General features: G+C 52.1%; 1 long non-coding RNA gene across 1 annotated transcript; it reads right to left on the bottom strand.

The window, feature by feature from the left end:
* Positions 1-1,061: 1,061 nt before the first annotated feature.
* On the bottom strand, positions 1,062-12,951 carry LOC144755302 (uncharacterized). The gene is made up of 4 exons (XR_013594870.1): positions 12,681-12,951; positions 8,208-8,397; positions 6,379-6,552; positions 1,062-1,464 (listed from the first exon to the last, which is right to left on the bottom strand). It is a non-coding gene; the product is annotated as an uncharacterized LOC144755302 (long non-coding RNA).
* Positions 12,952-15,470: the final 2,519 nt, after the last annotated feature.

Genomic DNA, 15,470 nt, shown 5'->3' with positions numbered 1-15,470 from the left:
CCACTTCTGTTCTCCTCCCTCATAACCCCCTCCTCCGTTTATCCCTCTCTTCACCCCTCCTCCTTCTTCCTTATCATATTATTTTCTTCCTCCTCTCCTTTCCTTCCTAGTCTTTCCCGCTCTTTCTTGCTTCCTTTGTTCCTCCGTCCCTGTCTGTGTCCAGCCCCCTCTCCCTGGTACCTCAGACCTTTCCAGCTGCCTCCCGACCACCCTGACAGTCGGGAGCTGGTGCCTGTGGGTACAGAGTCTGGCTTGGCGTGATTTATGCCATTGGTATAACAGCAGACACACTGCAGTCCATCACTGCAGTCCCCCCCCCCCCCGATTAAAATTCAGCTCCGGCCCGACTGCAGCACTCCACAAAAGGAATATTCTACATAATTTCCGAAAATGCTTGTTTATCTGGTTTAAAAAGTGACCTTGTGTGATGTAACTAGTGTTCATTTAAAGCGCTGCAATACCTTCCGATAGGGTTCGCGCTAAATAAAAGTGCAGAAAAAACACAAGACAAATCGAACGCTTTAAAGCAAGAAAGGAACACCTCGGTGGGTGAATCACCCAGCTGGTGTCACAAGGCCCCCATAGGCAGAGCGGATATTTCTTGCCATCCCCACCTCTGCTCATTATCCAGAGGCTACCAGGCCTTACAGTAACACCTCGTCACCCAGAATACCCTCGGCCCCCTCTCCAATCTCACACCTCAGCAAAGAGCCTTTGATCAGCATTAAACAGGCAAGTGCTCCCCCCTGGGGCGCTACCTCCGGGCATAAAACACATTATACACCACCTTGAGTGTACCCGTTCTTTGAGGTAGACAGTACCATATAGGAGAGGTGCAAAATAAGTGTATAATCTTGTTGTAAGCCTTTATTACTGCAGGACATAATCAGGGTTTCTTTGCTACAACAGCTTGAATTATATACAACACTACATTGGGCGCTAAAAACTGAGAAAAAAAAATCACATTGGAATGTTTAGAACCCAAACTGCTTAAATTTCCTCAAAACGTAACCATGAACAAATCAATTTACACTGGAAGAATACTGACGCATTTGCTGTGCTTAATACAAGCTTTAGTTTAATAAAAAAACTAAACTTAAAACCGGTTTGCCCATAGGCAATTAAAACAGAAGTGGAATGCATGCAGGGTGAACGAACTGCTCAACTTTGCGGAAAATTGTTCTTAAAGTCCACCAATGCAGTGTGCTAAAGTGTTTGGTCTTTCAGGGCAGTTTCTCAACTACTTTTCATCAGTGGTTGTTAAGTCCCCAGAGTAATCATTTGGGTCAGCAGCATCATCCGCATCTGCACTTTCTGCCTCCACATTATCTGCTCCTCATTTTCATCGTTTTCACCATCAATGTCCTCCTTTTCGTTTTGGTCATTGTCTTCATCATTCGCATCAGTTGTTTCCTCAACTACCGATTCTCCCGTTTGTTCAACGATTTCAAAGGGATTCTCACCCTAAAAGTAAACACAAGTTTTAAACCATCTTTAGCAAAATTCTCAAGAACAAATGCACACCAACTATTACAAAAGTAACAGCAAAAGTCTTGTGTACAGTGCAAGTAAAGAAATCAGATTTCAGATCACAAAAAAGCAGAAAGAATATATTATTAGAAAAGGCATCTTACAACGGGGAGAACATATGCAGGACTTCTAAATTTTAGAGTATGTCCAGACAGACCATAGGATGGAAAAATCCATGCCAGGTCTATGAACGCCCATGAGCTCCGAGGAGTCCTTGTACAGAGGGGGCGATGACTGGAATATTGAGGGTGGGCATCACATTTCCAAGAAATTCATTTCCTGCGAAACTACAATTTTTTGGGTGAAACTCAGTACGGAAGAAGTGTTATTTGCAAAGCTGAGGAAGGAGTACACAGATCTGAACATTCAATATGCAGTGTGAGCCCTGGTGGCAGGAAGGGTGCAAGTGCATCCACAGCATTACAGGCTGCAAGCTAATTGTTGATGGTAACTAACTTATCCGTTTGCAGCATGTGTACCTGTTTAATTTAATTAATGATTTTATTTAATGTGTATAGCGCTTGAATCACCCCCAGGGGGGTATCTCAGCGCTTGGAAGCACAGCATAGGTCATGGGTACTCACAAACGTTCTCTCAGGGGCCAAATTTACACTGTGGTTTGTGCCTGAGGGCCGCACCAGTGGGGTCAGTGGGGTGTAGTGTAGTTCCTATATTCCCAATAGGCTCTGAGCATTGGAATAATATCTTCAATAGTATAGACGTAGGACAGAGGGTAACTAGGTCTTCTACGGACTATATTAGACTTAAATTTTGTGTGCCAGCTAGCTCAGAGTTCACTAGAAACTTTCTCGAATAGGCGAGGAGGATTTTAACCTCCCTGGATAGACAAGAAGGGATTTAGTTTCTGACAACCATAGAACATGACAACTTTGCTCTCCCTGATCAAGAGTACATCTCTAGAGTCGTGTGAAAACAAAAGACAGCTATTTTACTCAGTCAATACGTGCATTCTTAGTTTCACCAGATTGTGGAGAAAAAAAGAGACGGGCGTTTTCAATAAAAGGTGTTATTTATTGATCAGTCTCTTTTCTCATACAAGAGAAATGAATCGCTACAATTGCAATACTTAGGGTTAAGTAGAATGCATATAGTAAAAGCAGGATTATAAAATAATACTGTAAAAGCATTGATATGGTTTCTTAGCCATATGATACTTTAAAATGGATAAAAGATATACATACATATATACATTGACTAATCGTCAATGGTGCTTCTAACTACGCCTACCCCGGTGTACCTGACCTAAGCCTAATACGTGGGAGGGAGTAAGTAAGTAGCAGTTTAAGTTAAGTTTGTTTTGCCAAGAATCTGACTCAAGAATTCTCTATACGGTTTTAGTCAGTTCAGTACCTGGGATTTAGAATGCTGGAGGGCTGGTATCTCTCTCTCAGGACTCGGTATCCCAGTCACCCACGAGGGCAAGCTGAAAACGCACCAGGACTTGACTGTTGGGTTGTTTAGGATACTTGTAGCAATGAGTACGCTCTCCCTTTTTATTTGTTCCTTGTAAGCCTGGAATTTTTTTTAGATAAATAAACGTTAATTTATACACATACTGCTAGTTCAACTACAATAACTTGGTTGGAACCTAGAAGAGAAGGCCTTCAATGTGGACAGAAACCCTTTAGAAACTACTCTGCCACCAGGGTGTGCCAGATAAGCGTTTAAAAAACACCAGGGACTCTTATTAGGGAATGACCCGCAATCTCGCTCCCTCCACAAGCAAGCAATCAAACCACACCAAGCAGGCCGTGACCTGAAACCCTCAAGGGAAAAGAGCACAGCCAAGAGACAAGGCGAGCAGGACTCCAAGGCAGACTGCAAGGCAACGGGTTACACCGAGTCTGATTGAATGGTTTGAAAAACCTCTGGTAGATTTTCTGAAGACAAATAAAAAAACATTGTCATTTACAATGCAAATAGATCAAAGTCTCTCAAATGCGAGACCTTTGACGCACTCGTGCTTTAGCTGTAAACATCGTAAGATAAAGACAAGGAGGTGCAATTGCTTCAAAAGCAAAGCTATATAAAATAAGCATTTGCAATGCAATAGGTCTCGCAGCATTTAAGTTTGAGTTACTGGCATTGTAAATGACAATGCTTTGCATAAATTCTTTTTTGGTGTCCGTGTGTGCATGGCAGTGGTGGTGTGTGTGTGCATGGCAGTGGTGGTGCAGAGATGCAAATCAAAGCATCATGAAACAGCAGCCTCTGAATTTAATGGAATGTCGGCAGATAACAGAACATAGCCAGAGATGAACTGCCAGCAGTGTTTGGTCCACCAGCCATGTTTAGAGGCAATGTATTCAGGTTTACTCAAGAGAAGTGCCTTGTAGCTCACACAACACACTTCGAGGTGGATTATGAAATGGAGAGGGAACTCATGTAATTATTTCAAAGAAGGGCAAACAAGCTCACATTGTCTGTTGTTGGCGATTAGAAAAGCGACCGCGTAAGAGAAACTTTGACAGGTGTTAATGAGAACTGTGGGAGAGTAGTGTGGGGCCTCATTGGGCAAATGATAAGACAAGTTCCTGGAACGTGAACCACAAATGTTTAAGATGAAGGGCAAGCTTTATAATGTGCTTTAATGTAAGCTGGGACTCAGAAGTCTGTGCTCTTTTCTGGACATGCCCTTTGAAGGACACAGATTGGTCAATGAGAGAGCCGAAGGATTTGGAAAAAAATGAAATAGGGAGAAGAGGCCATCCAATTTCAAAGACATGCCCTTCACATTGACAAAGCCTTTATTTTGAGATACCCATAATTAATATTATAACCACCACACTGCCCAATTATTTCAACTATCAAACCAATGCCAAGGTGTTGGCGATGTGAAGGTCTGTAATTGTTAATGACGTGATGGATTGCACTGACATTCATATAGAGCCACTCTCACACAGACAGAGCGCCCCACACAGACAGAGCGCCCCACACAGACAGAGCGCCCCACACAGACAGAGCGCCCCACACAGACAGAGCGCCCCACACAGACAGAGCGCCCCACACAGACAGAGCGCCCCACACAGACACAGCCGCGCACACACACACAGACACAGCCACACACACACACACACACAGACACAGCCACACACACACACACACACACACACACACAGACACAGCCACACACACACAGACACAGCCACACACACAGCCACACAGAGACACAGCCACACACAGACACAGCCACACACATACACAGACACAGCCACAGACACAGCCACACACACACACAGACACAGCCACACACAGACACAGCCACACACACACACACACACACACACAGACACAGCCACACACACACACAGACACAGCCACACACACAGCCACACAGCCACACACAGACACAGCCACACACAGACACAGACACAGCCACACACATACACAGCCACAGCCACAGACACAGCCACACACACACACAGACACAGCCACACACACACACACACACACACACAGACACAGCCACACACACACACACACACACACACACACACAGACACAGCCACACACACACACAGACACAGACACAGCCACACACAGACACAGCCACAGCCACACACAGCCACAGCCACACACACGCACACAGCCACACACACACAGACACAGCCACACACACACACAGCCACACACACACACAGCCACACACACACACAGCCACACACACACACAGCCACACACACACACAGCCACACACACACACAGCCACACACACACACAGCCACACACACAGCCACACACACACAGCCACACACACAGCCACACACACACAGACACAGACACAGCCACACACAGACACAGCCACACACACAGCCACAGCCACACACACAGACACAGACACACACACAGACACAGCCACACACACACAGACACAGCCACACACACACACAGACACAGCCACACACACACACAGACACAGCCACACACACACAGACACAGCCACACACACACAGCCACACACACACACAGCCACACACACACACAGACACAGCCACACACAGACACAGCCACACACACACACACACAGCCACAGCCACAGCCACAGACACAGCCACAGCCACAGACACAGCCACACACACAGACACAGCCACACACACAGACACAGCCACACACACAGACACAGCCACACACACAGACACAGCCACACACACAGACACAGCCACACACACAGACACAGCCACACACACAGACACAGCCACACACACAGACACAGCCACACACACAGACACAGCCACACACACAGACACAGCCACACACACAGACACAGCCACATCTTCTCACCTGCACAATGGAAAGGACAAAAATGCACACAGGCTTCGATCAAACACCTTCCAGATTAACTGCCCAGAATGCAGCAGCACGCACAGCTTCAGACCCAGCACTTACCCACCAAATACACTTCCGCCACAGAAGCAGCACTGGCTGATGAGACTAGCCAGCCACCAGGGTAAAACCAGACAGAGCAGATGTTCTGAAGTGGCCGCTACCCACAAGACAAGGAGGCCACCAATTTCCAGGACATGGCTCACCAAGACTAACTATTAGTCAGTCAAAGCTCTAGCCTGTAGAAGGGGCAATCCAAAAACCACTTGTAACCCAACCGTGTCCCCGTCCTCCCTCGCCCCAAAAGAATGTACAGTTAAATGAGATTGATAGGACACTTTGTTAGGCTGAAACAGGGCACATTAACTGTAATATCCAGACGCGGGTAGAAATCTAAGCTCGGAATCAGAAAGGGGGGCCCTGAACACTGCAGGGGGGCTGGGGAGTTCAGCAGTCAATTATACTCTGCCTTGAAAATAGTACTGTGCCAAAATGGCCTCTTACCCAGAGTGACTAGTACATGTCGCAACTCAGCGCCCATCACAGAGCCATTGGCTTCTTTGTCGAAGACCCTCAGCCCCTCCACAAAGTCATCGTAGGTACCCTAGTCCTTGTTCTTCGCAATTGTCTGCAGCATGGGCAAGAACTCGTCAAAGCCAATCATCTTGGTGTTAAGCTCTGGGAAGGAGAGAAGAGTTCAGAGGAGCAGTCACCGGCTGCAGCAGCGTGCCAGGCTGGCGAGTACACATTAACAGTGACAAACTTTAAACAATGTGATCGTCCAAGTTCCCCAAAACCCCCCTACCACCTCCAGTCAGGTTTTTGTCCCATCCCAGACTGCCAATGAATATTACTGATATGGTCCATCTATCAACTGTGAACGAGGCAGAGATCTCCAATTCAATGTGTGGCACAGGGTAAGAGCTGAGGGCAGAGGGGTAAGAGCTGAGGGGTAAGAGCTGAGGGCACAGGGGTAAGAGCTGAGGGGTAAGAGCTGAGGGCACAGGGGTAAGAGCTGAGGGGTAAGAGCTGAGGGCACAGGGGTAAGAGCTGAGGGCACAGGGGTAAGAGCTGAGGGCACAGGGGTAAGAGCTGAGGGCACAGGGGTAAGAGCTGAGGGCACAGGTGTAAGAGCTGAGGGCACAGGTAAGAGCTGAGGGCACAGGTAAGAGCTGAGGGCACAGGTAAGAGCTGAGGGCACAGGTAAGAGCTGATCTGCCACGATTGTCACATTTTATGTAATATCCTAAATCAGATACAAGCAACACGTTGCGTCCAAGTGAAAGGGGCCCATTAGACTCTAATGGAAGCCTAAGGTTTAGTAATAATAGCCAACTAGGATATAGTGAGCACTTCTGACTTGCCCCCTAGGTTCAATGCACCACAGACCTAATAAGCCCCTGGGTCTCATCGTAACAGACTTTGCACTCTGAAATACACCTTAAAATGTAGCTCCTTCAGATTCACCCAAGTTAATTTTCAACTGGGGGGTGCTCTGGTCCACGGATGAGTGGCGTGTGCTCAGATCCAGGGGTGAGTGGCGGGTGCTCTGGCCAGGGGTGCGTGGCGGGTGCTCTGGCCAGGGGTGCGTGGCGGGTGCTCTGGTTCAGGGGTGCGTGGCGGGTGCTCAGATCTAGGGGTGAGTGGGGGTACTCTGGTCCAGGGGTGAGAGGCGGGTGCTCAGGTCCAGGGGTGAGTGGCGGGTGCTCAGGTCCAGGGGTGAGTGGCGGGTGCTCAGGTCCAGGGCTGAGTGGCGGGTGCTCAGGTCCAGGGCTGAGTGGCGGGTGCTCAGGTCCAGGGCTGAGTGGCGGGTGCTCAGGTCCAGGGCTGAGTGGCGGGTGCTCAGGTCCAGGGCTGAGTGGCGGGTGCTCAGGTCCAGGGCTGAGTGGCGGGTGCTCAGGTCCAGGGCTGAGTGGCGGGTGCTCAGGTCCAGGGCTGAGTGGCGGGTGCTCAGGTCCAGGGCTGAGTGGCGGGTGCTCAGGTCCAGGGCTGAGTGGCGGGTGCTCAGGTCCAGGGGTGAGTAGCGGGTGCTCAGGTCCAGGGGTGAGTAGCGGGTGCTCAGGTCCAGGGGTGAGTAGCGGGTGCTCAGGTCCAGGGGTGAGTAGCGGGTGCTCAGGTCCAGGGGTGAGTAGCGGGTGCTCAGGTCCAGGGGTGAGTAGCGGGTGCTCAGGTCCAGGGGTGAGTAGCGGGTGCTCAGGTCCAGGGGTGAGTAGCGGGTGCTCAGGTCCAGGGGTGAGTAGCGGGTGCTCAGATCTAGGGGTGAGTAGGGGTACTCTGGTCCAGGGGTGAGAGGCGAAACCTAAAAAACAGAAGCTGTCTATCTAGAAACATACCTTTTTTGACCGCATTGCCATTTGATCCAGGTTTTCTCAATTTAGGTTTTTTGTCGACAAACGCCCCTCCAATGGGTTTATTAAGCGATTGCATCATCTTTCTTTTCATCCACCTTCCAGCAGGCCGACCAAATACCAGATTTGTCTGGTAGTCGACAACAATTCCAGGTCTCTGCATACCGCCATAATCCTGCAAATTGATAACATAAAATTAGCAGAGAGTATGCAGATAAGGCAAGTTACATGGTGTGCAAAAATGTGTTAACAGTTTTATAATAATGGCAGGCATAATCCAAGAACCAATGTTGGGTGGTCAAGGAATTCGTCGGCTAAGCAGCAATTGTTGCCATTCTGGTAGGTGTAGATACTTCTTGGCTACAATTCTGAAAACTGCAGTAAGGACACTGCTGTACAGGTTTTCATTTGCATTAGTGAGCTTGAGAAATAAAGAAGATAAAATGCTTATAAACATGTGTGTGGTTGTGTCTGGTTGCGCGTGTGGTTTGGTTGTGTGTGGTGTGGTTGTGTCTGAGAGAACCGGGAGTTAGAGAAGGAGGCGGGTGAAAGAGAAAAGCAGATAAGCACAGTAAAAGAGAACAGGGAGTTAAAGAAGGAGGCGGGGTGGAAGAGAGCAGCAGTTCAGCACGTGAGATGACAAGAGAACAGGGAGTTAGAGAAGGAGGCAGGGTGGAAGAGAGCAGCAGATCAGCACTTGAGAAGAGAAGAGAACAGGGCGATAGAGAGAGATGGGAGGGCGATAGAGAGAGGGCGAGAGAGAGAGAGGGCGATAGAGAGAGGGCGAGAGAGAGAGAGGGCGAGAGAGAGAGGGCGAGAGAGAGAGAGGGCGAGAGAGAGAGGGCGAGAGAGAGAGGGCGATAGAGAGAGGGCGAGAGAGAGAGGGCGATAGAGAGAGGGCGATAGAGAGAGGGCGATAGAGAGAGGGCGATAGAGAGAGGGCGATAGAGAGAGGGCGATAGAGAGAGGGCGATAGAGAGAGGGCGATAGAGAGAGGGCGATAGAGAGAGGGCGATAGGATAGAGAGAGAGAGGGAGGGCGATAGAGAGAGAGGGAGGGCGATAGAGAGAGAGAGGGAGGGCGATAGAGAGAGAGAGGGAGGGCGATAGAGAGAGAGAGGGAGGGCGATAGAGAGAGAGAGGGAGGGCGATAGAGAGAGAGAGGGAGGGCGATAGAGAGAGAGAGGGAGGGCGATAGAGAGAGAGAGGGAGGGCGATAGAGAGAGAGAGGGAGGGCGATAGAGAGAGAGAGGGAGGGCGATAGAGAGAGAGAGGGAGGGCGATAGAGAGAGAGAGGGAGGGCGATAGAGAGAGGGAGGGAGGGCGATAGAGAGAGGGAGGGAGGGCGATAGAGAGAGGGCGATAGAGAGAGGGCGATAGAGAGAGGGCGATAGAGAGAGGGCGATAGAGAGAGGGCGATAGAGAGAGGGCGATAGAGAGAGGGCGATAGAGAGAGGGCGATAGAGAGAGGGCGATAGAGAGAGGGCGATAGAGAGAGGGCGATAGAGAGAGGGCGATAGAGAGAGGGCGATAGAGAGAGGGCGATAGAGAGAGGGCGATAGAGAGAGGGCGATAGAGAGAGGGCGATAGAGAGAGGGCGATAGAGAGAGGGCGATAGAGAGAGGGCGATAGAGAGAGGGCGATAGAGAGAGGGCGATAGAGAGAGGGCGATAGAGAGAGGGCGATAGAGAGAGGGCGATAGAGAGAGGGAGGGCGATAGAGAGAGGGAGGGCGATAGAGAGAGGGAGGGCGATAGAGAGAGAGAGGGAGGGCGATAGAGAGAGAGAGGGAGGGCGATAGAGAGAGAGAGGGAGGGCGATAGAGAGAGAGAGGGAGGGCGATAGAGAGAGAGAGGGAGGGCGATAGAGAGAGAGAGGGAGGGCGATAGAGAGAGGGAGGGAGGGCGATAGAGAGAGGGAGAGAGGGCGATAGAGAGAGGGAGAGAGGGCGATAGAGAGAGAGGGCGATAGAGAGAGAGGGAGGGCGATAGAGAGAGGGAGGGCGATAGAGAGAGGGAGGGCGATAGAGAGAGAGAGGGAGGGCGATAGAGAGAGAGAGGGAGGGCGATAGAGAGAGAGAGGGAGGGCGATAGAGAGAGAGAGGGAGGGCGATAGAGAGAGAGAGGGAGGGCGATAGAGAGAGAGAGGGAGGGCGATAGAGAGAGAGAGGGAGGGCGATAGAGAGAGAGAGGGAGGGCGATAGAGAGAGAGAGGGAGGGCGATAGAGAGAGAGAGGGAGGGCGATAGAGAGAGAGAGGGAGGGCGATAGAGAGAGAGAGGGAGGGCGATAGAGAGAGAGAGGGAGGGCGATAGAGAGAGAGAGGGAGGGCGATAGAGAGAGAGAGGGAGGGCGATAGAGAGAGAGAGGGAGGGCGATAGAGAGAGAGAGGGAGGGCGATAGAGAGAGAGAGGGAGGGCGATAGAGAGAGAGAGGGAGGGCGATAGAGAGAGAGAGGGAGGGCGATAGAGAGGGAGAGAGGGCGATAGAGAGAGGGCGATAGAGAGAGGGCGATAGAGAGAGGGCGATAGAGAGAGAGAGGGAGGGCGATAGAGAGAGAGAGGGAGGGCGATAGAGAGAGAGAGGGAGGGCGATAGAGAGAGAGAGGGAGGGCGATAGAGAGAGAGAGGGAGGGCGATAGAGAGAGGGAGAGAGGGCGATAGAGAGAGAGAGGGAGGGCGATAGAGAGAGAGAGGGAGGGCGATAGAGAGAGAGAGGGAGGGCGATAGAGAGAGGGAGAGAGGGCGATAGAGAGAGGGCGATAGAGAGAGGGCGATAGAGAGAGGGCGATAGAGAGAGGGCGATAGAGAGAGGGAGGGTGATAGAGAGAGGGAGGGTGATAGAGAGAGGGAGGGTGATAGAGAGAGGGAGGGTGATAGAGAGAGGGAGGGCGATAGAGAGAGGGAGGGCGATAGAGAGAGGGTGATAGAGAGAGGGAGGGCGATAGAGAGAGGGAGGGAGGGCGATAGAGAGAGGGAGGGAGGGCGATAGAGAGAGGGAGAGAGGGCGATAGAGAGAGGGCGATAGAGAGAGGGCGATAGAGAGAGGGCGATAGAGAGAGGGAGGGTGATAGAGAGAGGGAGGGTGATAGAGAGAGGGAGGGTGATAGAGAGAGGGAGGGTGATAGAGAGAGGGAGGGCGATAGAGAGAGGGAGGGCGATAGAGAGAGGGTGATAGAGAGAGGGAGGGCGATAGAGAGAGGGAGGGAGGGCGATAGAGAGAGGGAGGGAGGGCGATAGAGAGAGGGAGGGAGGGCGATAGAGAGAGGGAGGGAGGGCGATAGAGAGAGGGAGGGAGGGCGATAGAGAGAGAGAGGGAGGGCGATAGAGAGAGAGAGGGAGGGCGATAGAGAGAGAGAGGGAGGGCGATAGAGAGAGAGAGGGAGGGCGATAGAGAGAGAGAGGGAGGGCGATAGAGAGAGAGAGGGAGGGCGATAGAGAGAGAGAGAGGGCGATAGAGAGAGAGAGAGGGCGATAGAGAGAGAGAGAGGGCGATAGAGAGAGAGAGAGGGCGATAGAGAGAGAGAGAGGGCGATAGAGAGAGAGAGAGAGGGCGATAGAGAGAGAGAGGGGGGGCGATAGAGAGAGAGAGAGAGGGCGATAGAGAGAGAGAGAGAGGGCGATAGAGAGAGAGAGAGAGGGCGAGAGAGAGAGAGAGAGAGGGCGAGAGAGAGAGAGGGCGATAGAGAGAGAGAGAGAGAGAGGGCGATAGAGAGAGAGGGCGATAGAGAGACCCCCAATTCTACTACTCTCTTGTAGCCCAACAAACAAATCATCAGAAAATGAAGCAGAGTTGAGGGGCATGCCAGGTAGAGATCCATGCCACACAAGCGTCCGGTGGGGATGTATGGCATAATTACAGCACCAGGACTCCTCAGCGACCTATCATATTCAGAACACTGGTACTCACAACAGCAAGGAGGTAGGGAGACGGTGGGACGGTAACTACTTCACACAAGTCTGTCTTCGTTTTGAACAAGAGATCGGCTTCTTTTTAGACAAGCAACCATCCTCAACTTGTCCCAAGTACAATATCACTCCTAATTGGAGTCCAAGGAGAAATAAAGTTGGTTGTGTCTCGGTTGCAAATTCGCAACCTTGACCGCCCCCCAAACTTGGGGGCTTATTTACAAGCCCCTTGCACCACTTTTGCGTCATTTTTAACATAGGAAAAGTGACGCAAAAGTGGCGCAAGGGGCTTTTAAATCTGTCCCTTGGTATTTAAGTCACCTGCACTTCTGTTGAACGTTGTAATACCTAAGAAAGGAATTCTACTCTAATATGAATTAAAATCTCCAGAGCTGATGCCGCAACCATTCCTTTGAAGGGGAGGCTGAGGTCAGTCAGGAGAGCTGCTGGTTGCGCCCGGTGCCGCCTGCACAGCCAGTGACCGTAGCCGGTGCGTCGGACCCTGGCTCCCCGCTTCCCACAGGCCCCTCCCGGCGCGGCGCCGCTGCACTCACCGGTGTCCAGACGCACTACCTGGGGCAGCCGCCAGCCTGTAGGAGCTGATGAGCTGGTCCAGGGGCAGCGAGGCCGAACTCCAGTGCACCTCCTTGAGCGGGGGCACGGCGGCGGCGGGCTCCATGCTCACGGGCGGGGGTCGGCGGAGAGGTGGCGGCAGCCCCGGGCTCCCCCGTCAGCCGCAGCGGGACATGCTGCTGCTGCCGCCGGTCAAAGCAGGGTCGCCTCAGGCTCACGGGCGGGGGTCGGCGGAGAGGTGGCGGCAGCCCCGGGCTCCCCCGTCAGCCGCAGCGGGACATGCTGCTGCTGCTGCCGCCGGTCAAAGCAGGGTCGCCTCAGGCGCGTCCGCCCGCAGCGCTGCCCCTCTGCCGCCGAGGCTGCCTCTGGTAGGAAGCGCCATCGCAGCGCCTGCCAGAGCTGACTAATCACAGCGGCGGAGGAGCTCGCGCGCGCGACGGGCAACGTAGAACTGGCCCCACCCACACTTGCGTAAATGTGTGCACAAACAGGGGGTACAGTCCCTGATGGGCGGGGTAGTGAGACGTCATGAAAATTAAAATGCGCATGCGCACCATTAGTGCGCATGCGCACAACGATGAGGGGACACATGGGGGACAGTGGATTATAGAACACCGGCGGCAGGGCCCACATTTTTGTTCCATTTCTCGAAGGCAAAGCCCTTCATGGCCAGGTGACTGGCCGCTGCTGCCTAAATGATTAACAAAGGGTTGCCAGGGACGTCTGGGTGCCCACCCCGCTCCACCTGCAAGAGAGAGAGGGACTGCCCGGAACTTCCCGCTCAGGGCCACCAACGGGAGAAAGTGAGCAGGTCATAGGCGAACGGGAGCCCACCCTGCAGCACCAGGCATCCCGGTGGTGGGCTCAACCATGTGCGGCGACCAGGAAGAAGACGGGTGGCCACGCTGCATCACCGGGCACATCAAGGAGCTGGAGGAGGGGCGCAACGGATTTCGAGTCCGCCACGGGCCAGCAGTATCGAAGTACCCCACCTCGCCATATAGCCACCAAAGAGAAAGGGATGCTCGTGGAACAGGCCGAGCAAGAGACAGAAGTGAAGGTACCCCTCCTTCTTGCAGGACAGATGAAGGGCCGGCCAGCGCAGCGAGCGGCAGGTCGATACCAAGAGGGTGGACGTGATCCAGGCGGCACCTCGCGGGAACCGGGAGCCAGGATGCCGGGGATCGATGACCAGCGGTTGGACGAGCGATCGAGGCAGAGCAGGGGGCCAGAACGGCTACCCGAATGCACCTCAGGCCAGAACGGCGGTGCTCAGGAGAACGTGAGCTGCGGCACCCGGCAGCCTTGGGCGCAAGCAGCTGGAGTAACTAAGGGACAGTAGCCAGGCCAGAACCAGGTGGTGAGCGGTGCGGGCGGTGGTGCCCCCGAGATGACAAAGGCCGGGGCGGGCGGCAGTGCCCCCGCAGACATCAAAGGAGGTAAGAGACAGGGCCGCTCGAGCATTGTTACTGCCCCTTCAAGGTACCAGAAACTAGACATGGCCAGCTTAAGAATAATGTGCGAGGTCCCTAGAACATAGTGCCAAGAAAGGATATGAAGCACCCGATACCTACGTAACTGGGGCTATTGTACAGTGCTTTGACACCTTCCGGTAAAGTTCGCGCGTTAAAAAAAAAAAAAAAAAAAAAAGGGATTTAATCAACTTAGATAGATAAACAGCCCGGGTATACTGAATCTCAATTTGAGGCGCTTCTGGCGCGCCCTCGCAAGAGGGCCGAGCAGCAATAGTGCTTCGGGCTGGGCTGCACCGTGCGGTGTGGCAGCAGTGCCACCTAGTGGGCAAAAGGGCAAGAGGGAACGAGATGGCGATAGTGGCCAGTATTCCAGGTTGCTCAGGTCACCTCACGCGGTGGCTACTGACTGGTGGGTAGGCCAAGAGTTGAGCCTCGGGTTAACCCCGCGCGGCTGTTTTTTTATTAAATGAACATAAAGAAGGGAAATACTGATTAGGGACGCAGCGCTGGTGATGGGGCCTCTAGTGTAGCACCCATGTTACCTACGGGGAAGAATAAAGTGGGAAACGGCCTAACACACGAAAGCACAATTTTCAGTTTTCTTTGCGTCATGGGATGCTGCAGTAAAATAACCGGAGGCCTCAAACCTCTTCAGAAGCCTCACTATATTTGGTTAATCCTGGTTTCACGGCGCTGTTTAAAGTTTGCATTCCCGCATTCTTTTATGTTGGTGCAGTTGTTGTTATGAGAAGGGGAAATGTACTTTTGTAGAGCAAAAGACACACATAGAGCGGCACAGCAGGCCACACAGAGGGGATTGTAAATGCAGAGAGGCATTGCACTGTGCTGTTGATGTCCTGTAATTCCGCAGCGGATGTGTTTTCCACTTAAATATGGATGCAAAGCACTGGTATCTAATTCTCCCTCTTCTGTATAATTTGCAGACGTAAAAAACGAGCGTTCTGACTCGTACAGAACTAACAGCCCTAGGAAGTGTATGTTAATACACCTCATGCTGGCAGAAGTTAACCGATCCTTTTCACCTGTTGATTCTGTATCCAGGCGCATAAGAGTTGCTAGTCTGCATGTCCAGGAATGAGAGCACCTGGAGGAATAAGTTAACGTAGTCCTCCGTCCATAACCCACAGGTTGAGGATGCCATTTGAGACAACTTCCCCGGTACATTTGTGCCTGAATACCGGCTATTCACAATGCCCTGCAGGGCAGAAAGAAGGATGGTAAGCGAGAGGCTGGTTTAATAACATATTAAACTGGCAGACCTGCCTCTAGCAGCGG

Source organism: Lissotriton helveticus, chromosome 5_1 (genome assembly GCF_964261635.1).
Source record: "Lissotriton helveticus chromosome 5_1, aLisHel1.1, whole genome shotgun sequence".
Classification (NCBI taxonomy): Eukaryota; Metazoa; Chordata; class Amphibia; order Caudata; family Salamandridae; genus Lissotriton; species Lissotriton helveticus.
This window is presented reverse-complemented; position numbering and strand designations above follow the sequence as displayed.